We start from the raw sequence: 22,928 nt of genomic DNA, 5'->3' as shown, positions 1-22,928 counted from the left end.
GTTGTGAATCAAAGCATAAATACTCATTATCTTTATGGAGCTTGTGGAGAATTAGGTAGGATTCCTCCCAACATTCATTTAAATATCGCCTTAAGATCCCATAACTTTAACCACCATATATTTATGCATTATACAACAACAACAACAACAACAAGCCTTTATCCCACTACGTGGGGTCGGCTACATGAATCCTTTTTCTCCATTGTGTCCTATTAAAAGTCAAATTACCCTTGCCTATTTAACACTGCACCCGGGCGCCGGTGCAATGGCCCTTGCACACTTGTCACGGTATTCAGGCCATACAGCACGTCGCTTTCAGGGGACGCCCTAGCATAAACACAATTTCTTAAAGGATTTATGCATTATAAGATTAAATTTTAAATCCTCTATTATTTTTTTTTCTTCTACTCTTTTTTTTTCTTCTTCTACTCCTTCATTCAAGCTATAGATCACATTAGGTTTTAAATTTATATACAACCTATACACAAACTATATGAAATGTGATTGATTTAAAGCAACGGTAAAAAATTTATGAAATCACAAATCTACTCTATGTAATACATGATTTCTAAATTATCATAAACTTATAAAAGAGAGTTTAGTCACATAGAAAGAAAAGACTACACAAAAAATATTTTTATTTCAATGAATGTGAAATAAAAGTACAAGACAGAAGATAAGGATAAAAATGATCCTAAAATCCTTCGGTAATCAATGCAGAGTCTTTTTTACTCCTTCATTCTCTCCACACTAGTACATGACTCACACAATAGATACACAAGGGCTAGCTAAGCCCCACTAAAAACTACCTCAACTCACACAAACACAGTCTCTCGTGTCTCTCTACTTTGTCAACCAACAAAAACAACCACAATATGTGATATAAGCTTCTTATTTATAGAAATAAAAAATAACTGAACTAGAGCCCCGATGTTGGCTACGTGGCACTACTACGCTGTTTAAATGTTGTGTTGATTCAACATTCGACGCATTGGTTCGCTAGTTCAACCGTCTCCAACTGCCTTCCGCCATGACATAGGGCCGATTTGGTGTTGTGGAAATCAATATGGCGTTGTGGCACTCCCTAGGCAGCACCTCAGTACTAAGCTCTCAAACATTCATCCAAAACTTTGTCCACTGCAACATCAGTTTGGTGATGTTGTGGCACTAAGAAGAATTGTAGTGTTGTGGTGCTGGATCTATGGCGCTAAGGCGCTGGATCAATTGTAATAATTTTGACCTATTTTCTATATCAAAAGATAGATTTAGCTAGCACTTTATAACGATATATGCAATTTGGAGTATGCTAAATTTCTACTTATCAAATACCTATCAAAGAGCTTGACTATTTAGGTGAGCCAATCTAGAAACCTATTAGTGTCATACATGCCAACTTAAGTTGGAGCTTCTACCTTGTTCTTTTTTGTGGTTTCGTCCAAATGGAAATGAAGCCTATGATGCTCATTCTTATTATGGCTCCCAAAGGATCTCTCCTTGTTGGATGGAAATTTCTAGTGTTGTCTACAAATGCTTTTCCTATAAGATCTATTACACTTAGGCTCTAGGATGGTGGTTTAACATTTAACTAGTGTTGAAAGTTCCGTGTCATTAATTGAGTCATAATTATCTCTTATAATTTTTGGAATGTTTCTAGATTTTTTAAAGCAACCTCCAATATCCTTTTAGACAAAATCCATACACTATAGTAAAAACGTCATTTTCCAGCGGCCATTTTTGCCAGAAAATGAAGAAAATAAGTCGGTAATTTACATTTCAGACGGATTTCCGGCGGAAAATTTTCTAATTATTATAACTTTTTTTATTATTTGAGTATAACAATATTTAGTATAATTATGTTATTTAATAAAATTAATAATTTTAAAATTAATAATAAATATTTTACATAAAATGTAAAACTTCGTCGAAAATCTGCCGGAAATTTGGTTGGAAATTCTGCTGAAAAATCCGCCGGAAAATTTTCTCAAAAAATCCGCCGGGAATATTCCGTCGGAAAATCCGCCGGAATTTCTGATGGATTTTTTTCGCCGAAAAATCTATCAGAACTGAGAGTTTTTCATGTAGTGATACTATTGATCAATGTTAGTAGATTTTGCTGGCTTATTGTATGTAATGTGTATATATTATTGATGCAATAAGTTTTTTTTTTTTTTTTTAAAAAATACAATGAGGGTTTTTTTTAAATATACAATGAGTGCTTGGTGCAAAAATTGAAAAAAAAAATTGCAATGATGGTTTAAAAATTATAAAGCCTTCATTCTATTGCAAGAAGAAAGTAAAATTGATTAGTACAATGTTTCTTGCAAAAAATTTCAATAAAATCTAATTTTGTTATACATAGATTTGCTATTGATTAGAACTTTAATAAATGCTAATTTTACAAGTGGATCACTCCCTTTTTAATATGATTTCTCTCTTCCAAACTAAATTTAGAATAATTTTATATGATAATTGGTTTGGCATATAAAATTAGAGATAACTTTTTTTTGGGACATTTAGACTAATTAAGGCAACTCACGCACACAGACCAGACTCGAACTCAAGACCTCTTCGTTGATAGCTAAAGCTCTCAACCAATAAACCAATGCTCCAAACTTTGAGTATATATATATATATAAGATTTGGATTTCAAACTTACATATGTGATGCATGTATGAATTTGACTTAATTGATCAAAATATTCAAAATAAAATAAAAAAACGCCTCAGCTCACCAACACATTTTGCCGGATCTTCTGGCTACATGAATGAAGGCCGTTGATGTCGCTAACGTATCTCTGAACTGCATTAAATATGTAATATTTATAATTCTGTGCAACTTTGAAGGAGCCATTATTACTACAGCAACTTCCGGCTTGTCTCCTCAGATTTCATTCATAACAGCATTTATTGAACTGGCCGATGCAAGTTTCACGGGACTTGTAGCTCTATTCTTTTTGGAAAATTGTGGGGTAAGCCCGTATCTTTAACATAATGAGGTTACAAGTAAGAAAAAGTTGCTTGTAAGAAAGAAGAATAAAAAAGAGCTAATGAAGCTCCAGCAAATAAAAGAGCAAGCTCTAGAAAAAGCCAAAAGAGATTATTAGGTGCGGAGTGCGGACGGAAGAACCGCCCGCACAAGTCTTATTCCGCACTAGGTATCGGCACTCGGTACCGCTAGGTACTCATGTTTATGCAGACGGTGCACACTCCGCACCTAATAATTTTTCAGCAAAACTAAGAGAGAAAGGGCTACAGGACGGTAATGCCTGGACTCTGAAATGCATAATCAAAATTCAGCTCGATATACAGCATACAAAAGCCACCAGTCACGTAAACCATCATAAAACCCAGTAAAATATTGCCAAAACTACAGAAATTCTCAAAGATCTTGCCCATTTTTCCACTTCAAACTTAAGATAAAAAAAAAAAGCTTTCTTAATCCTGTGGCAAACATAGGTGGAGCTAGTAGCAGAATTCCAAAATCTCCTATCATTTTTTTCCCTCCAAAGCAAATAGACAGTACAGCATGTAATAAGCAAGTAAAGATTCTTAACATCATTCACAGGGTATACCTTATCATCAATCCATTCAAAAAACTAAGGTAAAGAGGGTTTGAGGAGCAAATTATTAGCCTTGGGGAACAACATAGATAAAATAGAGAATGAAGCGTAGAGTTTTCAAAAGAAGAGTGGCATAAGATGCAGCAATGGTCAACCTAAATATTTCTTTTAATAAGAGAACCGGCTGTCTTAAGACCACCAAACATAGAAATCCAACAAAAACTAGAAAAATGCAGAGCATAGCATTTGTGCTAGCCAAACCTATGCCAAGAGCAAGGATCACCATTCCTGTAATATTCATTTAAATAATTAACCTTTGAAGTTCCCAACACCTTTGTGATCACAAAGTAAACAGCAAGAGGAAGTATCCATAATTGAGATGCCACTGATAATATTTCCAAGCTAAAAATGAACATTTTCAGGCATGTTTCAACTAAAGCCATTAATTAACACATCAAGATGAGCATTATCAGGAAAAGCATCCTAAACAGTATTAGAATAGGACAAGTCCTTAATAACACCATTGAACCAATGATCCCATTTAAGAGAGATGGGAGAAAAGGGAGAAATCTAAAGTTGGAATTTCTCTCTAACACTGATAAATTGAGTTAATTAAAGCTAGTCTCGAAAATATGTTTCTAGCATGTCTAAATTTCTAAAGTTAGGCATAACAAAAAAAGGTTGGGTTGACTAATCTTAGACTTTAGGCAAAAACTCAAGCATCTAACCATAAGGTATGACCTCAAATGAAAAACAATGAAACATGCACAAAAAACTAGCATTGTGTGTTTTTTCAAGCATAAAAACATCTTATGTAAAATTAGAGTAGCCCGTCTTCTAAATAAGGCTTCATTTGGGACAGATTTCTTACTGCTTTCTAAAACAATTTTTTAGTACAAAAATTCTAAAAAATTGTTTTAGAAAGTAGTAAGAAAGTTGTCCTAGACAAAACTTAAAACTATCATTAAAGTTATATCCTAACTTTAATTCCTGAGATACCATTTTGAGTCGACGAGAGTAGGGATAATAAATATCAAATGTTGGATTTCATCACTAGTAAAAAGTATTAGGATTTCACCTTAAGCTTAAATAAAGAAGTTTAGTTAAGAACTTAAAAAAAAAAAAAAATTTACTTAAAGAACTTCATCAAGAATATATCTCAAGCACAAGTTCTAAGCATTTTCATATGGGAACTAAGGACAGGTTAAGAAATTATCCTTGAGGTAACACCCCAAGTACGAGTTATAATGTACACCTTTATGCAAAATTAGGGAAACTTGGATTAATTAACTTTTCTCAAGACAATGACCTAAGCTTAAATTGTAAGATACTCCCTTAAGTATTAATAAGGAAGCCAAGGTTGAGAATTTAACCTTAAGGCTACAACTAGGGAATGCTTTCCCCTTGGATATATGGACTTAATTAAAATCTATGATGAAAGCAAGTGGATATATCATCAGGATTAGAATTACCAAAGCCTGAAAATTTTGCATACAAACATTGAAATGGTTAAACAACTCAGAGAAATAATAAAACATTGTTCACAAGATTTGAAAATTAAATGTGCTGATAAGCTATTTATTCCACTACAACCGAAATAGTCCCACATGTTAAAATATCATTAAACAGTCCTAAAATTCATGTATTTATTAAATCACATTTGATTTTGTTTGTGGAAATTAGATTCAAATTTGAATTAGTTTAAAATCTCCTATGTTTTTATTTTAATTTTATTGAATTTTGTTGAATTTTTTTTAATAATGCCTTCTACGTACTTGATATATCATCAAAAAATTATCTTGATCGGGAACGAATCTCAAAGCAAAATCAAATTCAAAAATTTAAATTCATGATCATCTATTTTGAAGAACTTATAATCGAACTGAACGTTTAGGAAATACAAACCCAACGACACCAAATTCGATCCAATCTGAGCTCAAATTGGTCCAAATCAAAGGCTCCAAGCACATTCGGAAGGTTCAAACCATAATTTGGATTATCAAACAATTTTCAAACATGACATGCTCGTAGTCAAATCGTGCGACTCGGCAAGACAAATCCAATGAGCCTAAGATCGTAAAATTCTGATATCATTAAGGCATTCAAATGCCAAATAAATGGTCTATAATCAAAGGATTCAACATAAGTCATCCATTCAAATCACTCCCAACTTGCCCCTGATCTCTTCCTTATTTACTAACCATGCCTCTGTCAGAAAACTATAAATAGAGCCCTCATTTCTCTTGAAATGGAAAGCCTCTCGTCAAGAAAGAAGAAACCCCTGGGGGGGGGGGGGGGGGGGGGGAGAAGGAGGCTCAAGCAAGAAGAGAAGAGAAGGAAGTAAGGAAGAGACTCCTCGACCATCGCCGGATTTTCACTCGACAGTCTACCGACGCCGGAGTTCTATGAGAATGCCATCTAATGACGGAGTTCTACCCGGACGCTGACTGAAGTCGGACTTCCACTCAACGTCGAATCTCCGCTCATCGCCAGATTTCTACCTGATGTCAGACTTCTACCCGACGTCGGACTTTTGCCCAAACGCTGACTAACGTTGGACTTATACTTGATGTCAGACCTCCGCTCGTCACCGGATTTCTACCCGACGTCAAACTTTTGCCCGTCACCAGACTTCTGCTGGACTTCTTTTTGATGCCAGACTTATGTCCATCGACAAACTTCTACCCAACGCCAAAACTGCACTTGTCGCCGAAATTCTTTCCAACCTCCAAGCGACGTCAGAATTCCGCCCGATCCCCAAGGAACATTGGAATTCAACCTAACTTTTGAGTGACGCTGAAGTTCCAACCAACTTCTAAGAGACACTGGAATTCCGTCGGACTTCTACACATCATTGGACATTCGTCGAACTTCTATATAACACTGGACTTCTATCTGATGTCTGTCGATCTCCGAGAGGATTCTGCTTCTGGTCAAATGCAAAGGGTATAACTGCACTTTCCCGTAGGACAAAATGATCGTAGGCCTTTACACTCGACACAAGCAAGCCAATGGAAAAGCATATGAAGTCATACATACGATTAACCATAGAAGATAGCAGCTTTTGCCTACGCACTTCGATGGATAATAATATATATAACCCAAAATATCACGAGATTTCTCCCATTTGATACATGAGCTCGAATGAGGTTTATTTGATGTGGGGATCGGTCTCTCACGGGCTCAAGTCCCTGTGGTTAATTACATCCTAGGCCTTGACCTAAGAAAACTCTTGATTAAGGGTGTTTGTATTATTCTCTTTTTAATTTGGTGCACAGAGAGAGACCCTAAGTTCTATTTCAGAGAAAATAAACTCTTATCTTTACCCTTAGTGATGACTAGACATTTTTGAATGAATAAAGATATGATTAAAATTTTGAGTTTAAAAGATCAAAGATCGGATTACTATTCTTGGAGAAATGACAGACTCAAAATTTATCAAAGACAAAGAGAGACATACTGAGGGGTGTTCAACCTGGGCTTATGCTTTCTTGGAGTGAGCTGCCAGCTAACATCCTAAACATAATCAATCGTCCTATATGCATGTAAGATAGGAAGGCTATATCCTAAGGAATCAAGGATTTATAGTTCAAAAGATTTAAATCAGGGACTTTGTAATATACAAAAGAATATATCTAGTGCCATATATAATGCATGAAATTGATGTATAACAAAAATATCTTAAGTATGTTGGAAGATAAAGTGGTATAATGCATGTATGTAGACAAGGTATATTGTGAAGTAATGTGTGTAAAGATGCATGCATGACATCCAGAATGCAGAAAACAAATAAACACACCAAGGATAACCTCCAGGCAAGGTACCCGCATCATACGACAATTGAAAATCATCCTAATAGTGCCCACTTCGTGTGAGAAAATAATGATGCCCACTTCGTGTGGGGAAATAAACGATGCCCATGACACAAATAAGTGGCCTACACTACAGGCCTAAATGACCCTAATGGTCTCTAAGGCTTACAGAAGGTGGGGGGTATCATACCCAAAATCGAAAGAAAATGAAACATCCTAGCGGTGCCCACTTCGTGTGGGAAAAAATAACGTTGCATATAGCACAAATGGGTGGGCCTACACTATAGGCCTAAGGTGACCATAAGGGTCTCTAAGGCTAACAGAAGTGGGGCAAGCTTTGACCTATAGGTCCAAAGCTTCATTAGTGCACTAACCTATAGCCGGCTACCTAAACATGCTAAAATAGCTATTAATAAGATGTGTGTGATGTGTAGCAGTTTAGATATATAATTAGGAGTTTATTTTACAAATTATAGAGATTATACTTGACTATGGCACGAACACTTAAAAGCTCCTAAGCAAATGATCCTAGGTCGTGGCGCGGCCACTTAAAAGCTCATAAGGAAATGATCCCATTTAATTCTCGACCATCAAGATCTGATGTACCTCGCAAGATAAGATAAAAGAGAAATATACAGGTGAGCATAGATGCCATTTAGAAAATAAATGCAGGTAAATAAAAAAATATAACTAACAGGAAATTTAAGATTAGCATTTATAAAACATGTGCATGTAGTAAACATTGAATAACAAAAGAAAATATCAGTCTAACATAAAGCTAGAAGTCGTGTTCTAACCAAACAAGTCTAGGTGTGTGTGATTTAGAGTATATCCTATATAGGAGGATTTAGTTAAGGTTGTTTGCATTTTTTTATTTATTAAAGGGCCAAAAGAGAAATTTTAGTTTGAGTTTAAATATTAATGTCTTAAGATTAATTTTAAGAATTTTATTTTAGTGTTTGATTGATTACCACCTTTATTTCTTACTGAGGCCGTGAGATTTATTTCACCCTCATTAGGGCTAACTTAATAGCCTCGTAGGCCTGGGTTACCCAGTGGTAACCAATTTTGTTAAATTATTTTAGTTGGTTGTAAATAAAAAAGAAAGGTGAATTAAATGATTTATTATTAATTAAAAGGGTTAAATTAATTAAGTTTGCTATCGACCGGTTCGTGGCGTTGTGCCACCAGGCTCAAGAAACTAGGCCTCCTTAGGACACTTAGCCCCGCAGCCTGGAGTAGTCCATCCTAAAAACCAAGTTGATATAGTTATATTAAGAGTTTTATTTTGTTTAAATCATTAATAATCAATTAATCTTAAATTTTTAACGCCCCATTGAATCCATCCGTAGGATTATGCCACCAGGTTCGAGGAACTAAGCCTCCTTAGGACACTTAGCTCCGCAGCCCGGAGTAGTCCATCTAATAAACTTCATCTTTGAAGTGGTTGTTAAGTATTAAGGGATTTGTTGGTTGATTTTAAAAAGGTTAGCTTAAGATTTGATTGAGTTTTAAATTTTAAAAGTCTTTTATCTTAATGAGTTTTAGTTTAGCTAGGTTTAATATCCTAATTTAGTCTATATCTTTTAATTTTTTGGGTTAGTTAGAGATCAATTACTATATTTGTTAAACATGATTTAAGTTTGTATTTTAGTGGTTAAACAAGTTAATTATAGTTTGATTTGAAATTAGGTGTTTTAATGCATTTTAAGAGTTGAATTATGAATGACTTGATTGGTTGGTTATTAGTGGATTAAGGCACACTAAATCTAGGAAAATGTATCACTAAGTTTTTGTTTTGATGTCTCTATCCTATAAGGAGCATGCACCCTAAGTCTATGTTATATAAGACTTAGTCCTTAGTTTTTTTTTTCTTAGGTGTCGATAGTGTTATAGGAGACAAAAGGAAGTGTGTTTCTAACCCTTTCAGACATTCATACATATATCAATAAGTTTAGGGATCTATGAATAAACTAAGATAATAAGTAGAAAAGTATTAGAAAGACAAGAACTAAAGAAAGAAATGCGACAAACCGCTAAAAAGAATGAATGAAAGTCAAAATAATAAATGGAATGTAGGCATTTTGTTATTGGACATGCTTCTTCGAAGACAAGCATGTCTCTAAAACGTCCCTCACTCCAATTCAATGTGATATGGATAGGAGAGAAGGTGTTTTGATGCCATTTGTTGTCCCCACGCTCCAAGTAAAGCACTCGAACAAATACTCAACTCAAATAACTAAACTATCCTCTAAATAGAACTCAAAGTGCTAAAGGGGAACAAATTCCCAAAAACAAAACTCAAAATAAGCCTTCATTCCACATTCTTCCAACCTTATCTTTTAGAAGCAAACACTAACAAAAGAGAGATAACTCATACAACAAAAATCGCTTGATCCAAAAAGAAAGATTTAGAGAACTTCCCAACACAAATCCACTTCACAAAAATCACTGATCTCAAAATAACTTATGAAAACTTCCAAATCAAACAACACATAAAATCCCTACACAAACAATCCACCAAAAAAAACTCTTTCTGACACAAAACAATTGAGTGCTCTTCATGTTTAGGGTGGGGTAAAACTCATGAAAATCTTCTAACAAGAAAGCTTCATGAGGCTTTCCATTATAAAACTTTCATTGTGAGAAAATTTTACTGAAGAATGCTCTTGGTTCTCACGCGATTTGCTTTATTTGTATTTTAAATGTTTTCTTTCAATTAAATCCACATAGTCGGATATTATACTACTCCAAAGGGTAGACTAATGTCCTTCTATTGATTTTAAAGAAAGAAGACTATAATTCATTCTTTTAATCAGGTGCAGCATAGGGAATATACAAATTATCCTGAAGGATGATAAGCATATTATCCTATCGATCCGATTAGAATAATGAATTATAAATTTATTTCTATAATCAAATATAGAAGATATTTGACCTGCTTGTGAAAGCAGATCAATTATCTACCTATCCTTTGATTGTGGAAATAAACTTTAAAATATAGATAAAGCACAATCTATATTTCACATATCTTTCCCCTACCTTAGAAAGGAAACCAAAGTAGGGTTTAGATTATTCTAGGATCTAGACTCCCTATAGGGGCAAGCCCCTATAGTTAATTACATCTCCTAAGAGAATACTCTCGAATTAAATGAAGTTTAATTAATTTCAAAATTATATACAAATTTAACTAAATATTTGAGCTAATTTAAATTTTCACGCTCAGACTTTAGATTATAAACTTTATACATTTGATTTGGAGGTTTAGAGTTCATTAGATTGAAGAAAGTGCAGGGAGAAAATGTATACATTCTCGACTTACCACCTACCTAGAGTGGGTTGCCAGCTAATATTCCTAATCACAACAATTCGTCGATGAATGCAAGATATAAGGTATTTCTATCCTAGGAATCAAGAAGTAGTTAAAGAATTTAAATCAAATGCAATAGAATATGCTTATAAAAACTGAAAATCTACTTGTATGCTAATGATGCATGAAACAGTTATATATATATAAGAGGTGATTTTATTAATATAAAATTTACAGGTTACATCACAGGGTCTGTAGTAAAGTAAAGGTGGCCAAGCCCCACCGACAACAAACCTGGGTTATAAACCTATAGGAGGATAGAATTAAATATAACTGCTTATGGTCTTCATGCTTCAAGTCTTCTATGGAATTCCAAAATGGAACATCCTCCTGGTAGAGGATATTACTTTTTGGAGCCCTATTTGTATATGTATAAGCAGTTATTTTTAATTCTTTTACAGACTCAAGACACTTTACAGACTCAATCTATATACAACAGATCTAAGAAAATAAAGTTTATATTTTTTTTACAAGTACCTCAGTCCCTAGAAACATTCTACTTTGCAGGTAAGTAAAGTACAGAAAAGTAAATGTAAGTATGAGTGTGTTGTGAACAGTTATATATGTAGGAAAGTAAAGACAGAAAAGTAAAATACACGGTCCTCACTTATTCACTCCGCTTTCTGGTGCACTAACAGGAAAACAAATATGCATGCTATGATTTGCATAAAATGTAAGCAAACACACATAGATGCCCTCTAGGCAAGACACCCGCAAATAAATCACAGCAAACCACCGGCCTAGCCTAGGCTAAAGTTGGTTGTCATAGCAAGCATCTAAGTGTGTGAAAGAGGTCATGTAGCTTGGATAGGTCCTATAGGAGTTTAGGTTTGAATTGCATGTATTATTAAAGTTTATTTATTAAAAGCTAAATGGGAATTTAATTGAAGTTTAAGTAGAGTGTATTTGAATTTTAAATTATTATATTTTTAGATGTTAAAGTTATTTAGTTTAGTTTTAAAGAACTTATAGATTGATAACTCCCTAAGTGCATGAACTTATCAATTTATAAGCCCTAGGACTTTCAAAATGAATATCCGTCTTACATGAAAGATATGTATTCATTTGAGAGTCTCTAAAATTTTATTAGAGAGGGAGAAGAGACCTTATAAATGTAATGTAACATATCTTTCCTAATGAGTCGTGTATGCCACATAAGGTCGGTGTATAATTAAGAGTTTGAAGATCTCCGAATCCATATGTATTAGTACCTTCCTGAAAGGAGTCGTGCATAATACATAAGAGATCTTTTGGTTATTTAAGTATATTAAAGGCCCCTTTAAATCACAATGCCTAAAGCCCTCCAAAAAGGAATCAAGCTTTAGACATAAGGGTCTTAATCCATTTAATCTAAATTAATAATCAAATTTGATTGATAAAATCAAATTATCAAATTAATTTAGCTTAAATGAATTAAAATTTAATTTAAATTCTAATGAATTTTATTATAATATTTAGAAATTTTAAATCATTTGTTGAATTTTAATGAATTTAATTAAGAATAGATGATTTATTAATGAAATTAAATTAGAAAATTTATTACAAAATTTTATTTAAATTAGGTAGATTAATTTCTAAATTTTATTTGATTTGAAATAAACTTTAATGAATGTTAGGATTTATTTATTATTTAATTAATTATGTATAGAAAATGAGTTATTTAATGAACTATTAATGAATTAATAATTAAAAAATATTTAGAAATTCCATTTTTAATTCAAGTTATCATTCTCTGATTTTATTTAATTTTATTTGAATTTTAATTAATCTTTGGAATTATTTATTATACTTAATCAATTATTAATGTGTGTGTGTGAATTAATGAATTAATTTATGGATTTTTTAATGAGAAAATTATTAAAATTAAATGTAATATGTTTTTTACTTTTAATTTGATTTACAATGAATTTATTTCTATATTTCTTTATATTTATTTGAAATTTTATATAAATTTTAAGGCATTTGTTGAATTAATGTTTATTAAGGATTATTTAGGAATTGATTAGAGTTTGAGTTTGGATTAATATTCAAATTTTGAATTTTTAATGTGATTATTTTACTTAGTTAGGGTTTCATTGGAATAAATTTAAAGTTTTAAATGAATTTTATTTAATTATTATGATTTGTTTAGTATAGGCTTGATTAAAAGGATTAATTAAAGGGTTATTTTTTTATTTAATGAAATTGGTTTTTATTTTGGTTTTGAATGATTGAAGTTTGATTTTTAAAGTTGATTAAAATGACTGAGATTTATTTTAAGATTTTTTAGGAATTTTTAATTTGATTATTTTGGGGATTATTGGAAAATAGATCCTTAACGAAGGGTCACTTAAATCTACTTTGTTGTTTTGAGATCAATTAATGTCCAAATGAGGTGTATTAGATTAAGGGGTTATGACATAAGTTTTCTAAGTTTGATGAATCATCCAAAATGGATGTGTGAATTCAACCCTAGATTTTGGCTTAGTTAGCTAAGACCCGTAATCGATAATTAATTGTCCTAAATGTCACTATAGTTGTAGATGGCAATCATGTTCTTCTAAAACCTTTGGACACTAATTACAAACACCACCAAAGCATAACAATCATGAGCAATAAAAGTCCCTAATGTTCTTTATTGAAAAATTTAATAAATTATTTAGTCATAGTTTCAATGATAACCTATAAAACTAAACAATTTATCATAAAAGATAGATGCATGAAATTGGATTAAGGTCATTTAGAGAAATAATTGCAAATATGACTCTCACATCAAGTCACTCTAATATCATACTATGATCATGTATATTTTGCTAATTTTCAAGCTAGATTAACATGACATGGAAGTAAAATTTTTAATTAAAATATCATGAATCAAGTCTAAAACTTACTTTCAGTGAAAGATGATTGTACACGCTGATTCCATAGAACTGCTAACATGCTTGAATTGGATTTAATTTGAAATTGTATTTGAATCTTACAAAAGTTGGTCAATCAAGTGGACCAGACTTTTGTAAATTCAACACATATCTATTGCATCAAATGGACTTAAGATGAGAATTTAGATCCTTATTAATACCCCTGCCAAAATTCGGCTTAAAAATAATATATGTATTAATTTAAAAAAAAAATAAGGTTTTATGTATTATTGAAATTACTAAGAAAAGATTGTTTAAAATAATTTTTAATTATTTTTAAAATATAGTATTTAAAAATACAAACAAAACAAGCTCAAGAACTCAAAAATCGGATCAGAAATGAAATTCCTATGCATTTTTGAAGTTCTGGGAATGTTTTGAATTTATTTTCAGGTTTAATTATCTAGTTAGCCGGCGGCGCTAACCAGACACACGTCGGCAGTGGGTGCGACTGCATGGACGGCGGTGGTCAAATGGGACCCACCACTTAACCAGCTCAGTGGGATTCCAAACCGCTAGATCTATCGCGGTTCTGATCTAACGGTTGAGATCAGATCCCTCGGTTCATCTCGACACAGAGTGATCGAATGGTCAGGTCTGATTCCACGGTTTGGAATGAAAGGATCATATGGAGTCGGACAAGATCCATCCATCCGCTGATTTCAAAAGGTTCGATTATACCAAAAGAATGAAGAAATCATGACCATCCATATCAAATAGAATGAACGGACGGTTGTGATTTCATCTCCCTAGCTCAGCTAACCCGCAAACCCTAAGATCTTATTTTTTTATTTTTTTTTTAGATACCATGAATATAATGACTTAAAATTTTGTATAGAGGTATAATAGGACCTAAAGAGTAATGGGGGACTATTTTCTAGGCATTTGATGCAATCTTTAATTAGTTATTTAGGAACCTAAGTAAATACCTAGGGTTTAGGATTTACCGAGCTAGGATTGATGATATTAATTGATTTAGGATTCTCTGAACTTGTAGTATGTCCTCGTGTTGTTCGGTTGAAAACTCCGAGCTCGGAGGAAGCCTCTATGTGGAGTTGAGGCAACTTGGACGGAGCTAGGTTCAGTTCTCCACTCCTCTCACCGCCGGTGAGCTCCAAACACTGGGAAGAGGCCAGGGAAAGTTGATAGGAGCTCCAAGAAGAAAAGAGAAATGTAAGAAGCTCTAGGGAGTGAGTCGAATGGGAGATGGCTTCAAACCAGCCAAAATCCCGTCCCTCTTGCCTATTCAACTGCTTGGAGCCAAAACCAAGGGTCAGGATCACTCAGAGAGGATACATGGATGGAAGACACATGGATTAGGTGGTTAGAGGAGTAGAGAGCATGCTGCTCAGGTGGCAAGGATGGACGTCCTTCCCATGTGCATGGGGGGGGACCATAAGCCATTAGGGCTGAGCTGGAGATGCACTAAGAGGTATGGCTGGGTTTGGTTGAGTCCAGGGAAGCTTCTGGAATGGATCCCATAGGCTGGACGGGACTAGATTGGTCTGATCAAGATGGATTAAGTGGATTTTATCGGGTTGACTAAATGAGCTCATTTGAGCTTTTGGTTGAGCTAGAGAGCGTGCCAGGGCCTGGGCTGGATTGGGTTGAGTTCAGAGAAGCTTCTGGAGTCAAATTTGTGGGTTGGAAAAAATTGGTTTAGACTAAGCAAGTTAGGTTAAGTGGGTTTAGCCGAGTTGACCACTAGAGCTCATTTTAGCTCCCATTGACCATTTGACTGGTCAAGGGTGGTCAAGGTTTGCTGGTGTGGAGTCTAACCCATGCCTAGAGCAGAGCTAAACTATTAGATAGAATTGGCTCGAAGAGAGTAAATTAGATGGGGAAGCTTGACCATATAAATGGTCCTTTAAGCCTTGAGTTAACTGGTTTGACCAGTCAATGGTTAATGAGGTGGAGTACAGATGTTGGAGAATAGTGAAGGTGTTTGCAAAGGGGTTTGATACATAGGTTCATTACATGAATGAATGAGACCTTGTATAGTGAAGTTTGACTTTTTTTTATGGGTTGACTGAGTCAACTTAGTGATGAATTCACCCATGATGAGTTTAGAGAAGTTAAAATATGTGATAGAAGAGTTGTTGATATATGATTATGATTTGCAAGATCATTGATTGATTGAAAACAGGGCAGTGATTGAAGGATGATTGAAACATTTGGATTTGACTATAGATTGGGTGTTTGATTGTAGTTTTGATATATGGTAGGTTCATTGGAGTTTGATTAAATGTTGGTTGAATGAAGGTTATAGAATTAGATGGTTGACAAGTGGATAACTATCAACCACTAAATGTATAATCAGGAGCTTGAAAGGTCCTGATGACCTCACACAAAAATGAGGTCAACATTCACAAATCTTTTCCAACACAAAATCTTTCATGAAACCTTTCAACGTAAAATAGCTCGTAGATCTTTCCAACCATAAAGCAAACCATGAATCTATCTGACATGAGGCAAATCATAATCTTTTTTCATCATAAAACAAACCAACGATCTTTTAAACATAAGTGAGTTATAAATCTTTCAAACATGAAACCATTCATAAATTTTTCCAATCACACTAACTAATGTGATTTTTCATATAAAACTCAAACAAGCGAAAGGAAAACCAAAATTTAAGAATAAAATGAAAGTATTCCATCATTCTCCATAATTCTTTGGAACTAAACATGCTTCCAACTCGTTATTTGCATAACTAAGAAATTTATAGTTGCAATTCAACAAATATTCACTTTCATGTCATATGTAATAAAATAAAATCTAAGAAAACTTGCAAGTGTGTAACTCGTAGAACAAACAAGCCTACAACAATTCATGCATTAGGATACTTTTTCCAATGTGGTAAGGTTCATATTTTCACAACGATGCGTCTTGCCAAAGACCAATGCTAATGCTATGCTCATATTGGTAACGAAAAGGGTATTCAAAGATAACACAAGCAGTAGCTTTTACAACTAGTTTATATCTTCTCCCAAACTCCACTAAAAAGACGCTTCAACCAAAGAAATAAACATAAAATTTTTCCAACTAATCATGATTCAAGGAGACCAAATATGCCCTTGGTGCATTACCTGCAATGATATGCTCAATATGCCAAGAGGTATCCCTATATCACATAATTAGTACATTCTTCACCATTTGCCAACATTAGATCAAGAAAAACTAGGCATAATTATAAGTTTCCAAAGCCAAAATAAATGATCCCTTCAATAGACAAGAAAACAGGATACTAGGAAAATTTCCTTAGAATGATCGCAAATCCCATAATTTCATATTAACAAAACTCTCATAGTGATAAGGGACATGTAACCATTTGAAGCCGAAGAAAACAAGCATAGAGATTTTAAGCAAGAGAGATATATAGGATTCCTCATATCTAATTTTAAGTTTCAACAAATTTAACTTAAACCATTTTCAAATAAACTCCATCAACTTTATTATTGCTCGCAAACGTGAGGTGCACAATGATAAGTTCCCAAACTCCAATATATATTATGTGATGTTTCCGTAAATATAAAACATGTTGACTTAATGAGCATAAAACCAAAATATTAATCATATGCCTTGACTCAAACATAGTCCATAAAATACATAAACCACTCGTTCTTCTAGGTGGCAAACAACAATACCATCTCATGACTAGATCCAATAAAGGTCTCCAACATAATGTTAAAAAAAATGTGCTTCATGATTCCCAACAAGATTAAACTCTAACAGTAAACAAGGTGAAGCTACACTTGCTTAATACTTCTTCCTAACCAAATACTTGTATCATTTCCAAAAGGCATTTATACAAATGCCTTGCATGCATTTGATGAATAAAGCTATAATTTCTCAAGATCTATAAATGAGACTTTAAACACACGTCATATGCTGTAACCATTAAAAAGTATGATCTTCTACAAATTTTATGCATAAGCAATGATTTCAATCACATGAATCTTATCACAGAACACATTCATGCTTCACACAATCACCTAGCAAGATCTCCCAAATGAAATATTTGTAAAATAGAGAAAGTTTCATTCCCAAAACTACAAAGAATCATTTATAACAGAGAAGGATAACTTCTACCCATCTTCATTTGAAAGATTAATCATCTAACCATCGTAATTCTTGTAGAAGAAGAAAGGGAAGAGGATGAGTAGGGAAAAGGAAAGAAAGAAGAGAATAAGTTAGGAGGAAGAGGTGAGAAAGTAGCCAAAGGAGGATGGGGTAGTTACCTACGGGAAGAAGGATCGGCGAAGAAGCTTCGGAGGTAGGGCTCAACGGGAGGTAGGGCTCAACGGGAGCAGGGAATCGTCCTTGGCCGAACCAAAAGAGACGGAGGAGGCCGGCGTCAGTCTTCTACAGGGCTTGTGAACAAATGGGGGCCGACGTCAAAGGGGCTTCAGCCTTCTCCTGGCTCGTGTGAATACACAGAGAGATGGAGTGAGCCTTGGCTCTTGCTCTGGATAGACAAGAGAAACCAGACGGGAGGAGACTTTCGCCTGGAGTTCCTATACGAACCGAGCGAGAAGGACAGAGACTAAGAGTGTGAGGGAGACTGAACCTGGGAGATTTGCGATCCTCTGAGACAAATTTGATGCCTCGCCTTCTCGATCCCGCTTCAATACACTAAAAATGCTCTGTAGTGCTGCTCTCCGCTAATCGATGACTGCATTCCTCCTAAAACGAGTGTACCATGCGACTGAGATATTGCGACCGCAGCAGGCTCCGAATATCAACGAAATCGACACCGTCGGTTTCATTTCTTGATTTAGGAGTCAAATTCAAACTGACTAAAAAGTCAAATAGATTTAATTTGAAATTGAATTAAACTAATATCGGGTTTGACTCGAGTCCAAATTTGAATTGATTCGAGTTAGCTTGGGCTCAAGCTGTCTCAATGAATTTAATCGTACAAAATTGAACTCAAAATCAATCATCAATTTAAATCAAATTAGGCTCGGAACAATCAGAATAAACTAATCGAGCCTAATTGAACATAGTTGAGTCTAATCCGACTCAATACGAGTCGACTCGAGCTCACACTAGGTTTTATGAGGTCTAATTAAGTCGATCAAAGGTGCTTGAAGATAAATTGGCAAAAATTGAGGTCAACAACGTCATCCTTCCAACCTCCATCATTAGACAATGGTCTTTATGACCTCTATCGCCTACCGACTACAGTCATTCAGACTTACGTCGCCCTACAGTCCTTCCAACCTCCATCGCTCGCAGACTACGGTCCTTCTGACTTACATCACCCACCGACTACAGTCCTTCCGACCTCTGTCGTCTGCTAATTATGATCCTTTCGACTTACATTGCCCACTGACTATAGTCCTTCCAACCAAACAAACACATTAACAGTAATTCTTTGTACTTCCACCATGATATGTATCTATATGATGTACATCAAGCTAAGGTCTTCCCCCAATGAAGGGTCTCATTTGTAATCAATTGCAAATACTAGTGGATTCATTCAAACTGGGCTAGGCCTCATAGTTTTTCCACTTTTAGGGATTTTCCACATAAAAATCTTAGTGTCTCTTATAAATATTGCACTCTCTCTATCTGATTGTGTGCTAGATCTCGTACAAAGCTAAGATGCTAAATTTTATATTTCTCAACTGCCACGAATATTTTAGGATGCAACAGTTTGACATCGTCTATAGTAAATGGTTCCTGACTAAGGAGTAAGTATTACTCCAAAGTCCAATCTCATAAGTGGTTTATCCCAATATCTTGATATCAGCCAACTCTCCCTTAAATTCATGGGAATTAGATGTGGACTAGGGAAAACCTTGACTGCAACAACATTCAACAAAGTTTCTTCATTGTTTCCAACATACAAGATGATATTTTGAAATATTATTTTCATAAGGTTTCTTGCAAATATAAAGATTGCAAGCTTTGTATAGTCCCTTATTGGCTTCTACTCTTTGGGCAATGTCTTAATCTCGACCTCAAAAAGCCAGTAACTATCTAAAGATAGATTATTCTTCACCTTTAATTCGGGATACGCGTGGCATTTGACCCCTCTCAATCAAGGCAAAATTGATCTCAAGGGGATTCGATTCAACCTTTTCCATAAGGTTAACATCATTGAGCAGGGCTCTAACATACAACCTCGGATGGGTTATACATTCTTGGTGGATTCTCTCGACCTCTTTTACATAGGTTAACATCATCAAGTAGGGTTCTAACATACAACCTCAGATAGGTCATACATCCTTGGTGATTTCTCTCGACCTCTTCCATATAGGTTAATGTCATCGAGTAGGGCTCTGACATACATCCTCGGATAAGCCATACATCCTTGGTGGATTCTCTTAACCTCTTTCATATAGGTTAACATCATCGAGCAGGGCTCTGATATACAACCTCGGATAGGTCATACATCATTGGTGGATTATCTCGATCTGTTCCATATATGTTAACATCATCAAGCAGGGCTCTGAAATATAATCTCAAATAGGTCATACATCCTTGGTGGAATCTCTCAACCTCTTCTATATGGTTAACATTATCGATTAGGGCTCTGACATACAACTCGGATAGGTCATACATCTTTGGTGGATTCTCTCGATCTCTTCCATATATGTTAACATCATCGAGCAAGACTCTGACATACAACCTCGATAGGTCATACATCTTTAGTGGATTCTCTCGATCTCTTACATATAAGTTAACGTCATCTAGTAGGGCTTTGACATATAACCTTGGATATGTCATACATCCTTGATGGATTCTCTCGACCTCATCCATATAGGTTAATGACATCGAGCAGGGCTCTGGCATACAACCTCAGATAGGTCATTCATCCTTGGTGGATTCTCTTGACCTCTTTCATATATGTTAACATCATCGAGCAGGGCTTTTACATATAATCTCAAATATGTTATACATCCTTGGTGGATTCTCTCGTCATCTTCTGCATAAGTTAACGTCATCAAGTAGTGCTCTAATAGAAAACATTGAATAAGTCATACATCATTGGTGGATTCGCTCGTTCTATTTCATATAAGTTAACGTCATCGAGTAAGGCTCTAACATACAACCTCGGATAGGTCATACATACTTGGCATATTCTCTTGAGCTCTTCCATGTAGGTTAATAACTTTAAGCAAAGCTTTGACATACAACCTCGAATAGTCAAATATCCTTTGTGGATTCAAGTGACTTGTTCTCTACTGCACACTAAAACATCTCCTATAACTTCTTCTTTAAAGAAAGTTTATAATATGATCACATCAAGCCTTCGCTCAGTTGACACTATAAATGTGTCGCTAGACCACTAACATGGCACATTACTTCGACCCCTTCCATCAGGGATATCTGATGTCTGCACACTTCAGTATGGATGCATATTGCCTTAGCAAAATGTCACTAGACACTCGCCATCATCAGCCCTTCATCTTATGTCTGTCGGTAGTCCTTTACTTCATATCATCCATCATCGGTTTCTTGCTTGACCCTTATTAGAAGAACACTCTCCAACTCTCTCCTTTAGCACTTCACTCGGATGTTGATTGCCAACAAACTTCCACTCGATCGTCTATCGCTAAAGGAATTCCACTCAAACATCATTAAAATATTTCCCGTCTACTAATCACTTCTGGTTCTCCCCCTGGATACTATTATCGCCAGATCTTCTCAAATCACCATCGCATGCAAGAGACATTTGATTTTCTTTTGTCAAGGACAATTTAGTAGAGAGAATAAACTCTCAACATGGCTTCTTCTACATAAGATAGGGGCACTGAAAATTGATAGGGGAATGTCACCTATCTCTGATAGTGGAATGCCTCCAATATAAGAAGAAGAACACATGAAAAAAAAGGAGGAAAAAATCTCCTTCTACATAAGAGAGGAACAGTGGAATGCCTCAAATATAAGAAGAAGAATAGAGGAGAAGAAAATAAAAGGTAGCAAAAAGTCTAACTTCTACACAAGAGAGGGGCATTGAAGCTTGATAGGGGAATGCCGCCTATCTCCAACAATGAAATGCCTTCAATGTAAGAAGAAGAGTAGAGGAGAATAAAATGAAAGGATGCAAAAAATTATAACTTCTACACAAGGAGAGGAATCCTGAATTTTAGTAGGGGATGCCACCTATAAAAGCAGAGGAATGCCTCAATTATAAGAAAGTTAGAATGAGAAAGGACAAACAAAGGAACGGTTATAAAAATTCTAACTTCTACATAAGAAAAAGGGGAATGCCTCAACTGTAAAAGAGTTAGAGGAGGAAAGGAGAAGAAGAAAGGAGCATTTTGCTTCATGCCCCCAGGATATTTATAGGACAAAAAGGGGGAAATTATTCAAAATTTTGAGGGAATTTTACCTCCAAAATCATTTGAATTATTTCAAACTTCTTCTAGAAGTTTTTCAAAATTTTGGAGCCCAATTCATACTAATTTTGAAAAAAAAATTGCAAGCCCCACCAAAAAAAAACAAAAAGAAAAGAGAAAAAAAATATTTCTCTCTCTCTCTCTCTAAAAAAGAGAGTAATATATTAAAAAAAATATATATACACATAATAGCTGTGCGACATTGTAGCTGCCTAAAGTAACGATGTGGTCCCCACATCAATTTAAAAAAAAAATACTATAGTAGCAGCCGTTATAATCGACTACAGTGAATGGAGCTGCACCCCAAAGGGCTCGCCTGTGTATATTACATTTATACATCAAATGTATCATGGAATGGATATATATACATCAAATGTATCACTGGTGTTACCTTAATGTTTTATATGGCTACATATATTACATTTATACATCAAATGTTTAATCATTTTGATGCCTGGACTAGTTTCTGTATCATGGAATGGAGGGATTCTCTGTTGAATTTTGACATATTTTATCTTATACTACAATTGACATCTTTTGGGATGTTTAATATTTTTCTCTTAAAATGTAAGCTTTTTTCTATATTATATTTAATTGGAAATTGCATCATCAGTTGGATTCATTATGATGTCTTAAATTGAAAATCAAACATTAACTTTATGTTTATGTTTTTTTTCTCCCTCCATTCACTGGTTGTCTCCAACGGAGGAAGCCAACAAACAACCAGTTCGGCCGACATTTGCGTTTGGGTCCGATTTTTGGCCCGAACAGTCCAAATTAGATATTTTTGGGGTCAAGTCCCTGAAAACATTTCTCGAAGTTCCAGAATTAATTTTGACACTTTTAAAACTATTTGGGACCTCTCGCTCCAGATTGGATTATTTTCAAGTTTCAAATAACATAAAAAATTCTCTAATGACTATGACAAGTATTTTC

Source organism: Dendrobium catenatum, unplaced genomic scaffold (assembly GCF_001605985.2).
Source record: "Dendrobium catenatum unplaced genomic scaffold, ASM160598v2 fragScaff_scaffold_2, whole genome shotgun sequence".
Classification (NCBI taxonomy): Eukaryota; Viridiplantae; Streptophyta; class Magnoliopsida; order Asparagales; family Orchidaceae; genus Dendrobium; species Dendrobium catenatum.
Note: the sequence above shows the minus strand (reverse complement) of the source record.